The sequence below is a fragment of the Vulpes vulpes genome, chromosome 7, assembly GCF_048418805.1.
Source record: "Vulpes vulpes isolate BD-2025 chromosome 7, VulVul3, whole genome shotgun sequence".
Classification (NCBI taxonomy): Eukaryota; Metazoa; Chordata; class Mammalia; order Carnivora; family Canidae; genus Vulpes; species Vulpes vulpes.
The window spans coordinates 117,663,575-117,677,726 of record NC_132786.1 but is presented as its reverse complement, the minus strand read 5'-3'; the positions used below and the strand labels follow the sequence as shown (position 1 = coordinate 117,677,726).

The 14,152-nt window shown below is 39.2% G+C and overlaps 1 long non-coding RNA gene across 3 annotated transcripts; it reads right to left on the bottom strand.

Moving 5' to 3' along the window:
* Positions 1–286: 286 nt before the first annotated feature.
* On the bottom strand, positions 287–14,126 carry LOC112929879 (uncharacterized). Of its 3 annotated transcripts, none has more exons than XR_012002759.1 (5): positions 13,729–14,087; positions 13,328–13,403; positions 12,611–12,705; positions 1,365–1,540; positions 287–1,265 (listed from the first exon to the last, which is right to left on the bottom strand). It is a non-coding gene; the product is annotated as an uncharacterized lncRNA (long non-coding RNA). The 3 variants fall into 3 exon arrangements; XR_012002761.1 differs by lacking the exon at positions 12,611–12,705 and adding an exon at positions 3,867–4,067; XR_012002760.1 differs by lacking the exon at positions 12,611–12,705 and having other exon boundaries at positions 13,729–14,126.
* Between the last annotated feature and the right edge of the window lie 26 nt (positions 14,127–14,152).

Here is a 14,152-nt window from a genome sequence, read left to right as displayed (position 1 = left end):
TTTATGATAGTCACAGAGAGAGAGAGAGAGAGAGAGAGAGGCAGAGACACAGGCAGAGGGAGAAGCAGGCTCCATGCACCGGGAGCCCGACGTGTGATTCGACCCCGGGTCTCCAGGATCGCGCCCTGGGCCAAAGGCAGGCGCCAAACCGCTGCGCCACCCAGGAATCCCTAAAATCTTTAAAAAAAATTTTTTTGTTAAGTACAGAAAAACCACTAACTTGACAGTGGCTTCCGATAATTGAATGACAAAGCCTGGTTCTTGTTAAGAAAGGAACAGATGCAAATGCGAGCAGAGACCAATTCTTTTTACATTTTCCAAAAACAATAAAATGACATGTCCCTCCCCTATTACTTCCAGTGAATCAAATCTAAGCTAGTGTCTCCAAATTTTTACACTATACACCTTCATGAATACAAATATTTTAAACATTCACATATATATATAAAATATATAAATTATATCCAGGTATCACTGTGTTAGTAGATACATTTCAAAACATAAAATAAATGTTTTAAAAATAAATTTAAACTTTATATAACTTTGGTTTGTTAATTAATAACCCAATTTTTTTCTTCACATCAAAATATTCTTATTAATAATTTTAAGGTAAAGATCAATGCAATCAAATATACATAATTTCTTTCGATCCTTACTTAACATTTATTGATGCTGTGATTTGAAAGTCTAGTTCTTTTTCTCTTTTTTTTTTTCTTTTTTTGCTGCAAAAAGCTTTATTGTCTCCATTTGGTCCACGTTTTGGCTCCAGGATGGTTAAAAAGCTGCCTAGTGGCTGCAGGGGAAAAGGTTCAGGCACAAGCCCTGGCACCCGAAGGGAAGGGGGGTGCCAGAGGAGCCCCTCAAAGGCTGCTGGTCTCCGGAGGCTCCTGGTCGTGCTTGAGAGTGAGCCTTTAGAAAAGATACTCGCCCAGCCCAGCCTGGGGGGTGGCCGCCCATCTTCTTGATGAGCTTTACCTCCTCATCTAGGAAGTGCTTCTCCAGGAAGTCACAGAGATGGGGATCCGCGCGGGCAGACCCAGGGCATGCAGATCCAGAAGGGCCTGGTTCAGGGTCTTCTCCAGAAGCAGGGCGGCTTCCATGGCGTCCAGGGTTTACCCCCACTCACTTTGGGACGGCTTCTGCATGTCCTGGAAGTGGGTGCCACCGCGCGGGTTTTGCATCTTCAAGGAACGCTTGCTTGGTGCCCCCACGCTTCTCCTCAGCCAACTCGTGGAAGTGGCCAACACACTCCGGAGCCGCATGGCCTGAAATGGAAGCCCAGAGAGAGGAAGGTGTAGGAGGCCCGCAGATGCATATTGACCAGGCGACTGACGGCAGCCTCCACCTCGTGGAATAATTCTTACCAATCTGGGAGCTCAGGGTAGATCCGGGACAAGGAATTAAATTCAAACTTGGGTGTTCGCTCCCGGTGGCAGAAGATGGCCAGGAAGATGGCTCCGAAGGTTGCGACCGGAAAAAAGGCTGGAGGGTGGCCATTGGCTGGTAGAAGGGGCCACCCTGGGTGTGTTCCATCCAAACACTGTTGAAGCAAGAGACAGATCCATAGGACTGCCGAACGCACCGCCTGAGAGTCTAGTTCCAAATTCAATTATGGTTGTCATAGTTAAGAAAGAAAAGGCTGCTCAAAGATAAATAGATCCAAAAAAGATGAAGCACATTATTGGCTGAACTTATAAAATCATGACATTCCCTTTACATTCCTTTGAGCGATTAGTACTATATTCAATCCATGGTTTTTGGTAATACTCTTTGAAGTTTAATTGAACTAAAATTGGGTAGTACTATAGTTTATGCACTTAGCCAAATACTAAAATGAACTGTTGTATGTTGAAAATGAGCTAATAAATATGGGCACATAAATAAATAAATAAATAAATAAATAAATAAATAAATAAATAAATAAATAAATAAATAAAGGCAGGCACTATGGTTAATTCTCACTCTTCCCTAAAATAGCCAGTGACTCTTCAGAACATATGACTATTTGACATGTGGTTAGTATAGGCCATCAGTGTAAAACCACATGGTAGATTTCAGTAAATTTGTATTGCTTATTATCTAGGGGGAAAATAATTATAAAAATATTTTGAATATCTTCTTAACAAATTCCTTAGCAGTACAGGTAGAAAATCTCTGACCTAAACAACAGATTCCAGGAAACTTCTTAGAAAAAAAAGAACCACAAATTTAACCTACACTTTTTTTTCAGGTTTTGCTTACCTGAGAAACTAAGCACCTAGGCAGTATAATAAATAGTATCATCATGTTTCTAGTTCTATACACTGCACATATTTTGGTACTCACATGCTCAAAAGTCAAATAGATTTTTATGTTTAGTGTTTAAGGATTTAATTCACTCAGAAATTAAATAAAAATAGTTAATTTCCAGAAAAGCACAATATGAAATTTAGAACATGAAATACGAAAACTTACTTTGATCTACAATTTAAATATTCAGAAATGTACCATACAATGACCTGATATTCACAAGTCTGTTAAGATCATTCTGACTGATGACAGGAAGCATTTTGTAGGTATTCCACAATGAGTCCATTTTCAGGACACATCAAAAAAGCTGAATTATAAATTCACCTCTTAATCCTCAGATTATAAACCTTTGTCAGTCTACATAAAATACACAGGACCCATTTTTTATCTGCTCACTTTAGCCTACATGATTATTTACAGAATAGTATCAGTTACACAGGCTGAACAACAATATTAGCAATATTTAATGTATTTTATGTATTTATAAATGTCAACAAATTATTAGCAAAGGTTTCCTTTTCAGAAATAGAACAGTCCATTTTTTCCTTCCAATTTGAAAGAAAGAAATACTAACAACAATGCTTTCAGAAAGATAAATAGCAGTGTGTCAGAGGCTTGAAACAAACCCTTGTAATAAGCACCAGACAACTAGCGTAAGACTTTGGGGTCATGGGAGGAGGAGATAAGAGAATCAGAGACTGTCAAGTTCAGAGAAAACCTTCCAGGACATCCATTAAAGCCAATCGTACTTTTGAAGTCCGAATCCTCCCTACATCATGCCAAGTATTCATTAAACCAACCAATTCTGATCAAGAGTTCACTGCTCACCAAGGCAGTCAATTTCTCTCCTAGAACGTTAGAAAGCTTTTCCTTATATTGTGCTAAAACATGCTTCTCTCACCTACTGAGCATCCTACACAAATCCACTTTATTTCTTTTAGTGCCTCTCCTATGGACTGAATCACCAAAAACAGTGGTCAGCCTCACTGAGTCTTCTCATTTACATCCCGTAGTCTTTCAACTACGTTCTTCAACTAATGATTCTAGTCTTATCAGAGGCCTGGTTAGCATCCAGTTTATTAATGTTTCTCTGAAAGTAGAGAATCCATAAAGGACATCACCTTGCTAGATATGGTGCAAAGCAGAAATTATAAATTATCTTCCCCATGCTAAGTATTCCACATCTATTCCTGCAATCCAAGATTACACTCACTGTTTTCATGGCTATGACACACATGTTGATTCAAACTGGGCTTTACGTTGACTAAAACTACGAAGTCTGTTTCATTTATTCAATATATATTTATGGAATGCTGCTTCAAGAATATTATAATATTGGGCAGCCTGGGTGGCTCAGTGGTTTAGCGCTGCCTTCAGCCCAGGGCGTGATCCTGGAGCTGGATCACCAGGAGACCCAGGATCGAGTCCCACATCAGTTTCCCTACATGGAACTTGCTTCTCCCTCTGCATATGTCTCTACCTCTCTCTCCCTCTCTCTGTGTCTCTCATGAATAAATAAAATCTTTTTTAAAAATATTATAATATTAAGGACAGTAAGATAAATCAGTGAGATATACCTGAAACACATAAGACCATGGGCCCAAGCTCCAGTTTATCCAGATGTAGCTGTGTGGCAAGAATACTTGTTAGAGCTACTCAATCTTCCTAAGAGAATAATATCTTGCTTGCTGGTCTCAGTTCCAAAGCATATGGATGGGCCTTTAGCCAGCAATTTAGAATACCAGCACTCCAGGTTATCTAGGCTCCCTTCCAAGTACCTACTGAGAGAAGAAATGTTTAGGGAAAATAGGTCCAATGCCTTATAAACTCAATCTTTGGTTAATGTTGAATCACCAGAAAGCTAAATATTAGCAACCCACCACACAACACTTTTCTGATCACCCTCAGTGAGTTGCATTTAATGCTTCATCCTAATTTTTACCAAGATTGTTGAAAGACATAACCATGTGAAAGTCACAACTACATGGTTATGTTTTAAAACTGAGGATGTTGTCCATTTTATTACTCAGAGTCCCTTTCACTCTTTTGTTTTTTTCTAAAAAAATGGGATATTTCTACAATACTAAAAGGAGAAATCATCAGAATAGTTTTATTCATTTTTTAAAATGAGTAAATTTTCATGAAAGATGAGTCTATAAGAAATGAGAAAAAATAATATTTGATATACTCACAAGTGGCATGAAATATTTGTATTTTTTGTTCCATCAATAACTGAAATGAGAGTAAGACAGATAATTCTAACTGGGTCTTATTAAATATTTACTGTTAATTAAGTTTAAACATCATTATTCAGTTGCCCTTATGTTTCCTCTTCCCAAATAATCAGCCTTAGAACTTATTTTCCCCAATGAAAAAGATTCTAAGATCAGATGAACCTAACAACTACCTGGAGAACTTTTAGAAATTTGCATTTTTATATACACTCCCTGTGTAATTGGGAAGTGGACCACAGAACACATTTTGAGGACACTCTTCCAGGACTGATTTTTGGATCACTTCAACTCTGCCACTCATCCCTGGGCTCTCTGCTGTCTCCCTAGATCCCTTTGAAAGCTTGGTAACCCAAGGGAGGTAGAATATTCTTACCACAGGTCCTACTAAAGCACAGCAGATAAAAGGATTATGTCCCTTCTCTTACACAGCATACCACATTCACTTTTTTGCGTCCTAGTGTTGATAGGCATGCTCACAAAAGCAGGGCTTCACTATGACTGTCAGATTGAGGTCAGCTACTTATTTTGACTCCCCTGAGAAATGAGAACTTAAAATGCATGAAAACAGGTCCAAATCACAATCAAATGAAACTGTGAATAGCATTGTATGGGACTTTTTCCTCAATTGAACCAGTTTCAATCATTTTTTTTAAATAACGTATTCTACTTTTAAAGAATTTTCCTTTGAAGAGAAAATCTGCTAACTTCCTTGAATAAAACCATTCTTCCAGAAAGTCAGATTATTTTGTCCTAATTTTTATGAAGAATTTTAATCCTAATAATACCACTTTTAGAATATCTACAGACAAGTAGCCTGTTGGCATAATGGACTCAAGGAACAGATTTATAAACAATCAAAGTATTATAGGCAAGGAGTAAAGAAACTTTATTGTTGCTCTCCAGCTTGCCATTTCATAGCATAAATCACTCCATGACACAGCAACTGATAGTATACCATAAAGTTCTCTACCTAGACCATCTATATGATTTAGCAAAAGATATAAGTTTAAAAACTGAAAGTGACTGATCATAATATGTCAACTGAACATTCACAATAAATGTCTACATAAAAGGTTCAGGTACTCATTCAAGTTTCCAAGCTCAGTTTAAAGTCACCACTCCCACCTATTGCTTACTATAAAAACTCCAGTCCTATACATTCTATCATGTATAAATTGACTCTAGATAAAAGGCATTACCAAATGAACAAGCTGAGATATCCAGAGATTCAGAGTCTGAAAAATGAGTGATTTACTCAGAAAGCTGCCAGATACAAATTTTATAAGTCTTTCGATTTAAGGGAAATCAAGCGAAGATCAGTTGGGGCATGATTCATTCTCCTATGTTATTTGCATTTTCTATCTGGTATTTTTTTAATTTTATAAATTTTATGCTGTTTCCATAGTTACCAGCTCTTAATCATAATGAACACCTGGTCTATACAGAGGAATTAATATTTCCTTATGAACTGTGTGGACTTATTGTTAATAGCCTCTCTATACTTTGACAGTGACTAGTTTAGGTTTCTGACCTGTAAGCAAAGATTTTCAAAAGGTTCTTTTCACTTTATTTTCTTTCTTTTTGAATCTTATATATTATGTAAACTTCAGTGGTTTTATGATAGTTGAGATTTGCCAATGCATCACAATCTGTATTTCTGACATGTCATATCTGTATCACTAAGTGTGCTGCTCTGTCTGGATCAGACATACTTAAAAAAGAAAAAAAAACTTTTGTATACATATATATTAAATCTAAGCCAAAATCAATTGACAAATTAGGCAAATATTGGTACTCATTCACCAAATTCAGGACTAAAGAAGAGTACACAAACACCAACAACTCCTCAATGACTCATCATGGTTAGGTTTCCTAAGCAACACTAACTAGAGCACTTTACTTCAAAGAAAATTAAAATGGCGTTTGATCCTCTGGACATTTTCCATATAAAAGCATACAGGTTTGAACATCAACCATACTTTAATTACAACTTTTTTAGGGGCACTTTGGTTGCTCAGCCCTTTAAGTGCCTGACTCTTGATCAATTAATGATCTCTGGGTTGTGAGATTGATCCCCACAGTGGGCTCTGCCCTAGGCAAGAAGCCTGCTTAAGATTCTTTCTCTTTCTCCCTCTGCCCTCCCCCACTCCCTTTCCTTCTCTCTCTCCCCCCTCCCCCATAAAAAAATTTTTTAAGCATATGAGCAATGATACAGGACAAGTATAGACTTGTCCTAGGCCCATATCCTGACTCTACCACTCACTAGTTAGATAACCTTAGATAAGTTACTTAACTATGTCTCAGTTTCCTCATTGTGACAGGGTATAGTAATGATATTTCCTTCAGAAAATTATTTTAAGGAGTAAAATATTTTAATATGTTAAAAAGTTAGATAATTTGTACAAATTCAAAATTAGTAAGCAAAGAGATAAATTTGGGGCCTCCAATGGCCTCTCCAAAGACAATGTTCTTAATCAGTCCACTAGCACAGTGAATAAAGTGCTATATAAGAGATAATCTTACAACTTTTCAAAACTATAAATGTGTCCCATCCAAGAATTCTTAACCTACTCTTAGAAGCCCATCAGTATAGGTAAAATTTCAATTTGCCAGTACCTATAGGCTGGGTTCCTCTAATTCCCTGGATACCATAGATTTGTGTGTGTAACTGATTCCCATAGATTACTGAGGTTCATTGGTGGAAGTGAGTACCACATCTGCAGTAGGCTCTAGATGGTGCCTGGAACCACGTCAACAATGACATCTGCAGCTTGCCCATATACCTCTGTAAGATGCTGCCACCAGTTAGCCTCAACAGGTGTTCTTTCTGCAGTGGCTGAACAGCTATGGAAAGTGCTACTTATCCTGTTTTCCTAATGATTAGTTAGCTCTTATGTAATGATCTTGGTGATAAGTCTCCTATTTTTCATGGAAAATACTGTGGAAGGAGTCTGGGTGTCCATCGAAAGATGAATGGATAAAGAAGATGTGGTTTATGTATACAATGGAATATTACTCAGCCATTAGAAATGACAAATACCCACCATTTGCTTCAACGTGGATGGAACTGGAGGGTATTATGCTGAGTGAAATAAGTCAATCGGAGAGGGACAAACATTATATGTTCGCATTCATTTGGGGAATATAAATAATAGTGAAAGGGAATAGAAGGGAAGGGAGAAGAAGAGGGTAGGAAATATAGAAAGGGAAACAGAACGTAAAGACTCCTAACTCTGGGAAACAAACTAGGGGTGGTGGAAGGAGAGGAGGGCGGGGGGTGGGGGTGAATGGGTGACGGGCACTTATGGGGGCACTTGAAGGGATGAGCACTGGGTGTTATTCTGTATGTTGGCAAATTGAACACCAATAAAAAATAAATTTATTATTAAAAAAAAAAAAAAGAAAATACTGGCCAGCTCTGGGTTAGTCTTTTTTAATTGTGAAGCTCCAATTAAATGTCTCTATTCACCTGGCTTGGCTCAATTACTAATGAGAAAATCTGGATTTTTATGAATTCCCTGACACATACGCTGCAAAATCCTGATATTAGCCCATCCTGCTTCTTCTGATGGACCCCAGAAGTGTCTTCATTCAGGGCCTACCAATGACTCAATTGTAATACTTTCCCATTCTTCTCTGAAACCATTTCTTTGGTAACAACTGACTTGATAAATTTTGCCTTCTACTGCTCAGATAAGTGACCAAAACAATGTTCTTCGTCTCTGAATATCACAGGCTACCAGTGGTCTCTTATTTTAGTGAAGGATGGTGTACTGTAGGCTTAGCTTCTCTTAAACTGAAAGACTAAATTCTGGATTTGATAACCCTAGATACTTAATGCTAAAGAGGAACTATATAAAAGCCTGCAGGAGTATTCAGACAGCTTGAGGGAGAAAATGGAATGTGGCAATGCTTCAGAAGAATTGTGGTTCATGTGGCTTCCAAATATGTTCACAGTGAGAACTTGTTGCTGGCAGATGCTAGGCACAGAAGAAGCTGCTCATCTCTCTAGCACTGTTAAGGAAATGATGGTCTCTTTTAGAAGAGGGACTACATAGTACAACATGCCAGTTATTGTCCTGGTCTATGATCTAGACAAAATATCTAAATCTGAGTTATAGCTAGATAATAATAGTTCATTAGGATGGCTTTTAGGCATATTAAAAGTCAAAAAAGGAGGTCTGGGTCAAAGGAGTGGAAGAGATTCTTATATTTATTGTATTCCAGAAATTAATCCTTATCTCTATATCACTTAATACTAATAACCCCTGGGTTTATATTTCCAATTACACTGTACCTCATTAACTAATGAAAATCATTTATATGACCCTTGACTTATAAGTCAAAAAACAAACTTTAAGAAGAAACAATCACGATTTTTTTGTGAGCTATTTGAGAAAATAGAGAGCTTTTTCATCTGTGGAGTATAAGCAAATGAGGTCTAAGTAGGGATTACAGGAAGTATTTGTCCTTTTCAGATAGTAAACCTTACTGATACTAATGGAGTAAGGTAAAAATCTTGGTACCCTGTTCACTCACTGTGTGAAGTACCATTTCTCAGGCATAATATAAAAAGAATTTCTATCCGTCCTACAAGATCCACAATTAATTATCCCTAACAATCAAAAGTAATACATTCCTCTGAGTCCGGAGTCTCAATTATTACAATTCCCTTTTAGCAAAGCTTCTAATGTTGCCTTTTACTTTGCTGCAATTTATGGGAAAAGCAGTACAGTTACAGATTAGCTACTATAATTAGAAACAGAATTCAAAAGGAATTAGAGCGTTTGCTTGCTTGTTGCGTTTTCCGTAGAGATCATTCCAGCTGAATGATTTCTTGAGGCTATTCACCCATGTCTTCACCCTTTCAACTATTTTTTCAAAACTTCCTGCATCCAATATAATGAATTAATGATGTAATACCAGCTAGGTGAAGAATGGGTTTTAAACATAAATATAATGCCCAGTAAGAACAAAATAGTTAAAAAGAAACTGCCATCAAGGCAACAACTGGGTGGTGTTTTATCACTACCACAGACTTAGAGTAATAGGAGAATATGTCTAATCAGCCCTCAATCCAAAGCCTAGGGGGCCTAAAATGCGTCTGCAGCCAAGGTTCCACGAGCATTTGCTATATACTATGCAGAACAGCACATTCACAATGTGTGAGAGACCTTGTATTTCATGGATTTGAGTAACAGCAAATAGTAACAAATTAAATAGTTAATATTCAGTGAGGGCTTACTCCATGCCAGCTTCTAATCCCAGGAATTCCTTTAATCCTCATACTGTACGTATCAAATAGATACTGCCCTACCCAATTTTATAGATAGATAAACTGAGTCTTAGAAAGGTTTAGTATTGTCATACAGCTAATAAGCAGCCGAGGTAGAATTCTAACCAAGCACTTTGACCCACAGACCCTAACTCTTAACCACTAACCAGAGATATAGAAATAGAATTAAAGCGGGAATTGAGGAGTATTGATCTCTGGTCATTTTTTTGGTCATTTTTTTTTTTTTAAGATTTTATTTATTCATTAGAGGCAGAGAAAGAGAGAGACACAGGCAGAGGGAGAAGCAGGAACCATGCAGAGAGCCCGACGTGGGACTGGATCCTGGGACCCCAGAATCACACCCTGAGCTGAAGGCAGCACTAAACTGCTGAGGCACCCAGGCTGTCTTTTCGGTCACTTTTAAAACGTTTCATTTAATCCTCTCACAATGCATTTTGTAAAAGGAAACTGAGTCTCAGAGAGAATAAACACCCAAATCCACAAAGCCAGCAAGGGGAAAAAATGGAATATTCCTTATACTACACCATACTAGCTCTCTGCAGCTTGAAGACTAAACTGAGTGGCAGATATAAAAACAGAAATCTCACTTCAATCTACATACCAGTGCTGTTATAAGACAGTGACCAGTGGAACCTGCCTTGTAGAGATGCTGACAGGAAAAAGAAAAGAATCTATAAATAACACAAAACACAAAACAAGATATTTAGAGGAAAAGGACCTAATCATTAAGACACTGCAGTTTTGGGGTGTTTGTGTATATGTTTGTGTGCATATATACACATACACACGTGGGTGAACTCCTTGCTTTTTGGATTCATTCCATTCTAAACTACACCTTTCATTTTGTTCATGAAATCTGGAGTGGTTCTCAACTAGGGACAGTATCGACAATCAAAGAGTTGTCTGGCAACGTGTGAGGGCAGCTGGTAGTCCTCATGACTGGGGGATCCTACTGGCACCTAGTGGGCATGGGCTACAGATACTAAACATCTTGCAGTATTGTGTCTGCACAACAAAGCACTGTCCTACCAAAAATGCCAATACTGTTTGTCCAACATTAAGAAGTATTTAAAGGAAACCTTTCAAGTATTGCTAAGGAAAAAATACATGATCCAGGTAGACTTAATCAACATTTTTGTCAAAGTACCGATGCTCCAAGTGGACAGAGGAAGTTAAGTAGGGATCTTTATAGACAGGTTCCTGAACAAATTACATTGTTTTAGATGCTTACTACATGTTATTTGTACATAAATAATATTATAGGGGAAATATGTAAGCCCAAATTTGGAATGAAGACTCAAAGTAAGCTCAGTCTAGATCATCAAGGATCTTTATATTTTAGCCCAAAAGCTGACTTCCTACATATAAGGTAGTTTATACCACGAGCAGTATAAAGGTAAGTAAATAGTAATCAAATTGTAGTTATACTAATATTATTCAATCACAAAATACCTTCTAAGTATGTATCATGCTAGACACTGTTCTAGTAGATGGGAACTCAGTAGTGAATAAAACAGGAATATTTCCTGCCCTTCATGGAATTTTCACTTTATTTACCTACTACACATATAAATAAATACATATAGAATTTCAGTTAGTGATAGGCACTATGAAGAAAAAATAAGGCAAAAAAGTGGATAGACAGTAATGGAAGAGGTATCTTTTGTGACATACTCCGGGAAGAAGATGATATTTAAGCAGAACCTTGAATGACACTGAGAAAACAGCCACTAAAGAGCCAGAAAAGTATTACTGGCAGAGGCAACAGCAAGGGCAAATTCAATAGGAAACAACAAAATGGGCACGTTTAAGAAATAGCAAACATGTGAATGAAATTGAAATGGATACGCACGAGTGAGTGGTGGGTTGGCATCAGAGAAGCATAGAGAGACCAGAATGTAGAGCTTTTTGAGTCTTGATAGAGAGTCTGGACTTCAGCTTAACGTGTCAGAAATGGAGAGTTTCAAGCAAAGGAAAAAAATGATCTATTTTTGTTTTTTTTGATCACTAGGGTAGTAAGAAAAAACTGAGAACTAGGATACCATACTACTTGGATACTGGGACTGGGATACGGCACACAAAAGCATATATGGCAACACCTTTGCCAAATTGCCCGAGTGGGATGGGTGCTTGTTAGAGAAAGCTAATTAACTTTATTTTAAAACTACTTGGGCTTGGGGGGTCCCTAGGTAGCTCAGGGTGTGATCACACCTCCCTTCAGCCCAGGGTGTGATCCTGGGATAGAGTCCCACGTTGGGCTCCCTGAATGGAGCCTGCTTCTCCCTCTGCCTGTTTCTCTGCCTCTCTATATTTATTTTATAAATAAAATTTTTTCATAAATAAATAATCAATCAATCAATCAATCAAACTACTTGGGCCCAAAACACTGCTCCACAAACAACTTCAGCCACCGTTTCAGATGATTCAGGTCATGAAATGACCTCTTAATATTTTCAAAAAAAAAAGGCATTTTACCATCCACAGACTCTCCAACTTCAAACCATCATCTTCAACGTTGACACACCTGAAACAGACCTGTAATAACACTTAACTTCAAAGTCGTCCCTGCTGACTTCGGCTAACTGAAATAAAGGGGGGGGGGGGGGGGCAGATAAAATCCCCAAAGTGTTCACGCTCAACTACAAGGGAATGTTTCCTGGTACATTTCGGACGTACTTGATTAGAAATAGGCAAGACTAACAGCTCCAAGCAAATGAGGCCAAGGCAGAACTTTAAAAAAAATAATAATAATCCAGGGGATCCCTGGGTAGCTCAGCGGTTTAACACCTGCCTTTGGCCCAGGGCGTGATCCTGGAGTCCCGCGTCGGGCTCCCCGCGTGGAGCCTGCTTCTTCCTCTGCCTGTGTCTCTGCCTCTCTCTCTAGGTCTATCATAAATAAATGAATAAATGAATAAATGAAAGAAAGAAGAAAGAATGAAGAAAGGAAGGAAAAGGAAGGAAAGAAAGAAAAGAAAGAAGAAAGAAAAGAAAAAAGAAAAGAAAAAGAACAAAAGAAAGAAAAGAAAGAAAGAAAGAAAGAAAGAAAGATCAATCCAGGTTAGGGAAGCAATGCTAACCACACTATTTGTGGCGTCATCCTCGGACTTCCGATACGCAAGAGGCCTTGGTTTGTCTTATTTGGCATTTGTCTCAATTTAGCTATTTGTGTATTTATATAATTACGATTACCTACTCAAATGTATTTGAATGTATGTACTTATCAAATTCATTTATTTGATGTTTGTATTTATTCAAATAATCACGATCAGCCAGTTTTACTGCGGGGGGCGTGTTAGGAGGCAGGACTATGAAGCTTTGCCGTCGGTCTAGAGAGACTGGTAACATTTAAGGGAAAAGAAAAAAAAAAAAAGATGTAAGATGCGAGGTCGCCGTCGCCGAGCTGAAGGTGCAGCTATAACCCCTATAACCCGCGCCACCAGGAACTTACAACCTGGGGTGGGGGGGGGGTGCCAAGGGAATCGTCGCACGGGCGCCTGCGGAGGCTCACCTGAGGGCTTCACAGGGACCGCACGTCAAGGGTGCCCCTCAGCAAGGGTGGCCTTCCCCACGCAAACAACTCGTTCCTGATTTAAAAAAAAAAAAAAAAAAAAAAAAAAGCAGTCACCTCACGTCTTCTCAGCAGGACCCGGGGGCGGTCAGGTCACGGTGGGTGTGGCAGAAACGGGGAGACGCCACGAAGCGCGCCCCACACGCGCTCCCGGACGGGGGTCGGTCCTCCCCGCTCCGGAGCCCCGACACAGCACATCGTCCCACAAACCACTTTTCCTACACTTTGGTCTTCCCTACAAACGCCTTTCACGCCTCCCAACCACGTCTAATCAAACGCGTTCTCTCACACACGCACACCCCCCCCCCCCCCCCCCCCCGCTTAAAAGGGGATCAACGAACACGTCACAGGTCACATCGGGAGGATGGTGACGGGGGATTCCCCCGCCGCAAAACGCTGGAGGCCGCTCGTTTAACAGGGTCCGAAACAGACGGCTGTGCTCGGGCGCTATCTTCCCGCGCGCGTGTCTTCATTTTAGTCGCAGAAAAATTTAAAAAAAATAAAAAAATAAAAAAATAAACAGAACTACTTGTTTGTCTTAAAACGTCAAGCAGGGTAAAGAAAAAAAATACTTGCTGTCAGGTCTTCGTCTCCTTTCTGAGAGAGCGTTTGGGGCAAACACACTAAACCACTTCACCCGTAACACGCTGCGCCGCCGCGGGAGGACGCCCCGCACGGCGCGCCCGTCACTCCCTCAGCCAGGCGCGCGTCCCGGGGAGCCGTGGGCAGCGGGGATTGTGGGAAGTGTAGTCCGGAGTCCCCGCC